Source organism: Nuphar pumila, chromosome 2, assembly GCF_984573655.1.
Source record: "Nuphar pumila chromosome 2, dmNupPumi1.hap1.1, whole genome shotgun sequence".
Lineage (NCBI taxonomy): Eukaryota > Viridiplantae > Streptophyta > Magnoliopsida > Nymphaeales > Nymphaeaceae > Nuphar > Nuphar pumila.
In genome coordinates, this window is record NC_143250.1 from 139,306,146 (window position 1) to 139,311,657 (window position 5,512).

The following is a 5,512-nucleotide window of genomic DNA, read 5'->3' on the forward strand; positions in this document are numbered from 1 at the left end:
TTGCTTTTAAAAAATTTATTTGTAGACACACTCTATACTACTTTTTAATACTTGTTTTATGGCTTCTGTTTCATACGTCATTGCTTATTTCTATTTTGTACTCTTTAAACAATTTATGAGTTGCTCCAACTTATATAGCCATGTTACAAATTCTAGTGAACTTTGACTTGGTTTGAGCCTCGTGTATGACGGTATCTCAATAAAGACCGATTTTAATATTCATTGGTGGGTGCGACTCGCTGAGCCCTGACCGTCTTGGCTCGGACCATGGCTAACCCTAACAGATGAGGTTCAATTTTCAAACTTGGTGGACACCCATGTCCACATATTTTAACCTATTTCCTAGCTTGCAGTACGGTGATGATGGTATTCCATATTCTTGTTTTTCAATCGTGACTAAGGGGTGTCAACGGATCCAGGTAGAACCAAATCTGACCATGATTTTTAGGTATGGTATCAGGTCTGATCCACTATAAGAGAAACCATACCCGGACCGGATAAGAACTACATGAACCGGACCCATGTCATACCCGGCAAAACAATATTTTTTATCATTTTGATATTGAAAAATTGGAACACAAGTGGGCCCGAGTCTTAATCAGGTCTTCGTATTTATCACCTTACCGCATAAACCTGACCCATTGATACACCTAGACTTATGTAGTACAAATTTAATTTGTAAGTTTTAACCGGTACAAACACCTTTAGTAATTCTAACAAAATATGAAAATATAAAACTTGGATTTTGACTTTAAACTTTTTTTCTTTTGGAATTTCTTTTTTTTTTTTTAAATGATCGTAGCATACAACAAAAATGACATATTTTCTGAAATGCTTTGAAAATTTTCAAATTGGTTTATTATTCAAAATCACAAATATTATACTTTTTATGACCATTTTAACCTTTGCACCTATCATTTTAAGTACAAATTTCTTTCATTTGCAGATTCGCTCTATCTATATCGAAAACGCCTTAGTCGCACATATTTTATACGAATTTAGTAAATTTTGTATGCGAAGTAATTCATGTATGTGCAATATTTGTTATCTTTCTCGGTTTGACTTTAAAAGAAATTTCATTAATTTTTTATGTAAATTTAAGAATTTATGATTGGAGTTACTTTGCATAAAAAAATCTGTGATTTTTTTAAACTTGAATAAAAAATATAGTAAAACCTGAGTTACTTCACCTACAAAAATTCTTAAATTCGCATAAAATATCTATGAATTTTTTTTAACTCGAACCAAAAAACATAGCAAATATAACAAATACCTGAGTTACTTCGCATAAAAAATTTAAAAATACGCATAAAAAAACTGCAAAAATTCTTTTAAACTCAAACCCAAAAACCTCGCAAATAGTTCAGTTACCTCACATAAAAAATATACTAAAATTCTCATAAAATATGTGTGACTAAGGTATTTTCGATAGAAACAAAGAAAATTTGCATATGAAGAAAAAACACATAAAAAATTATAGGTGCAAACGCTAAAATTATCCTAAAAAATAATAGTTTTTGCGATTTTAAACAGTAGACAAATTTAAAAAAATCCAAGGCATTTCAAGAAACAAGTCATTTTTTGTCGCACACTATGATCATTTTTCATTGTTTTTTCATCTTTAGTGTTTATCTTAGCCTTTGTTTCCTTCTCGTGACATGTATTAAAAAAATTCAATCTTTTATTTTTCTTATAGGCAATATGGGGTTAGGCAGACCCCTACTAGATATCTCTTAAGCCCAATGTGGCAGAGGGGTTCAAACCTCAGCTTTAAGCTTGGCACAGGACCCTGCTTACCACTTGGGATTGGGGGTGTCAATGGGTCGGGTTTGGTTCAGACCTAGGTGAAACCAAACTTGAACCGGATTTTCAGGTATGGTATCAAGTCTGAACTTGGGTCTACTCGAGTCCACTATAAGAAAAATCATACCCGATAAAACCATGTTTTTTTATTATTTTTACATTGAAAATATGCAGGTCTTAATTGAAACTCGGGTCGAGTCCAGATCTGATATAAGATTTTACAAGCTATACCCAAGTCCATGTATTAATCGGATCTTTAGGTCCACAGATCTTAATCGGGTCTTCTAATTTATCACAATACCCAGACCCTATAGGATTTGGTTCGGGTCCCATACGGGTAAACCAAACACGTTAGACACCCTTACATGGGATACCACCTCAGTGGTGGGAAAATCCAATCCTTGGAACCATGAAATTGTGGAACTCTACCAACTGCTCAAAAAATAAACGGTCACCTTTAGTCATCTAGTGAGACATCTGCCATTTGTCTTCTCTCATTGAAAATCTGTCTCCCTTATCACAGTTCCAAAACTTTGAAGAAGACAGAAAAGGGACACCTTGACCCTTTTAAGAGAAGATCAAAAGTGCCTTACTTATTTTTTAGAGAGAGAAAGCAAGAGAACCGTTATAAGAAGTGAGAGAGAAAAAGAGAGTGACCCTCAAAAGAGAAGAGCTGGGACTCAAAGGTGTCTTATTAGTCCAGAGAAGAGACGTTTAGGGCGTTTTTTCACGGTAACACTCTCCGTCCAAACCAACGGAGGCTCGGATTGTTAGGTAGGAACAGCTAGTACACGTCAGGATGTTGCAAGTTCAAAACCCAATGGTATAGTTGGTATAACTAGTAGGGATCTGCCTAACCCCAGCTTACAACAACTACAACTACAACTACGCCTTCATCTCAAAACAATTGGGGTCGGCGATATGAACCAAAAAAGAAAATCATTATGGGTCTCCCACTCAGTGCAGCAAAATTCCACCAAGAGAGTTTTACAGCGGAAACAAAGTCTGACCACGCAGTCGAACTTTGTGTTCATTGAAAACGGGATTGCAAAGTGGAAAACAAGCAGTAGGCAGAAAGTTTTCTGCAGAAAAAAAAATTCACCCGTTTGCATGCACCACAAATCCAAGATGTGAGCTTTACAAGAAAAGTACACTTTACTAAGACAAAGGAAAATTTTTCTTGATACACAAACCGGCCCTTTAGAGAAGAGAAGGGATTTCTTAATACTACCTTCACTCCTTTGCCAGAAAGAGAAAGAGCAGTGACCCTTTTAACTAGGGGTGGGCAATGGGTTCGGTTGGCCAATGGGTTTAGGTCAAAGTTTTAGGTTCTGATTCATTGACTATTGAGCCAAAACATGTCCCACTCGAATAAATCATGGACTACTACTAAGCTGACTCGATGAGCTTGAACTATCTAATTCATATTTTAATAGTTGGTGGGATCAAATTATTTGTATTGATGATATGAGAAATAGAAAGATAATTAGTTGTGTATATTGTTTTTTATTTAATTAATCAATTAGTTTAGTATTATAAGAATTAATTAATGAATTTCATTAGAAAATATCTTATAAATGAGTTTGGGCTGGCTTTGAACAACCTGCTAGACATTGGGGTCGAGTCATAAGCAGTTGCTCAAACTTGATCTCATTAAGAACTGGGTCAGAACCTGATCTATTAATAAAATGAGTCAGGCAGGTCGGGCCGCACTTGGGCTGAGCCAGCTCATTTGCTAGAGAGAGGAACAGAAAAGAAGGACCCCTTTTTTATTACAGTGAGAGAAAGGATGTCTTGGTCATTTGCTTGAGAGAGAAAGAGAGTGTAACAGAAGGGGGGGGGGGGGTATTATAATTTATGATCATTGTAAATAAGAAAATTGGCAGATGGTCAGGGCCTCGTGAATTGGTGAAGAGGGGACCGTACTCTCCCATCAAACAATTACCAGAGGAACTTGTTCCCAGTCGATAACAAGCTGTGATTGGTTACTGCACGCTGTTCTGATAGACTTCTGTTTCTGAACCAGTCTTTGCCTTCTCTGTGTTTATATTGATTCTGAGTTATAAATCTTCTGATTCTCTTTCTGTGTTTGATCCGAAAGTAGTGTCCAACTCCCAACATTTCATTAACTTGGTGACATTTGCAAATCATCCTTGCATTTATATGAGAAAAAATGAGCTCATAACATATTTTGGTTGGTAAGATCAGACTAAGTGATGCATGCTAGGCTCAGACCCGGCCTGACCCCTGACCCATGTTTGAAAATTAGAGTTGGTATCGGGTGCAATCACATGGCACAAAATTTGTGCATTAAGTACCTGATAGCCCTCCATCAGGCCTTGGGCCCCACAACTGACAGGCATGTGCTTAATGCACAAAATATTTGTCACCTGATTTAAGTCAGGCTCACCCCTTATTTTTGTTAGACTTGTCGGGTCAGACCAAGTGGGTGCAGATCAATCTGGGTGTGGATTTAGTGGATCCATATCGATTTGATATTTTCTGTCTTGTCCTTAGGACCACAGCTTGAGTCATAAATACACAGATTTGTGTTACGTCACACGGACACTTTATACAGGACTAGGATGTACGACATGACACATAGGTCATGTATTAAAAATATATATTTTATATTTCAAGATATATTTGTCTTTGCTCACGTTCAAATTAAAGAAAAAAAAAGACTTTACATGTCTTGATGCTTACAAAAAATGCACGTTCACGTATCGTCTAGGTATCCGTGGATAGGTTACGTTAAGTGTGCCCAGCCCAGATATCAGTTGAAGAAAAAAAGAAAAAAAAATTAAATAAATGAGGTAAGCAAAATATTTTTTATATTAAAAAATTACGGATCTTAAACAGAAACCATACCCAGCTCCTCCTGCTAACCGACATCACAGGTCCTACCCGATCCGGTATGAGTCAGGATCAGGTCATAATCAACCCGATGAGCATGGATCACCTGATAAGTAAAACGTTCAATCTGAACTTAGCTTAAACCAAGCTCGAACAGCTGGTTTTTTATTTAAGATTTTATTTTTTTTGCTAATGTTTTGAGGGGGGCCGGATTCGAACCAGCCACGATCTCACATGAGTCACATGTCTTAACGGAAAATGACTGTACTTTACCGTTAATTTGATGCAATTTCTTAAAAATTATATAATTGTTGATATTATCCCCCGCCCCCCTCCCCCAAATCATAAATCTAGATTTAAAAATACCTTTTTACCTTTCTCACATACAAACTTCTTAGTATATATGCGAACTTCCTCTAAAATATGTAATTGTTTTCTGCAAAATAATTTTTGTTCTCAGATTTATATTTCTTTGATCCGACATTAAAACCTTGTGTTTTTATAATTGTTGAAAATTTGAGACAAACGCCTATAACTTTTATGTTTTGAGTTGGGATTGAAAACTCTTTTATGATTCATGTTTCTAAGTTTTAAAACTAAAACCTAAAAATGCTTTGCATAATAGAACAATCAAATAATTGGTAGTTTCCAATGACATTTTGACTCATAAAATAAAAGATTTAAAAAAATATATACAGAAAAGAACAATGAAACTAGACAAAAATATATTTTCAACTATACTTGATTTGCTGAAAAACAATAAAAGGGCACTGAGACATAACCCCGATAATGTTCTTAAAACTTAGAAAATTCATATAAAATATATGCATACTTGAAAAAATCCGTATAAAAT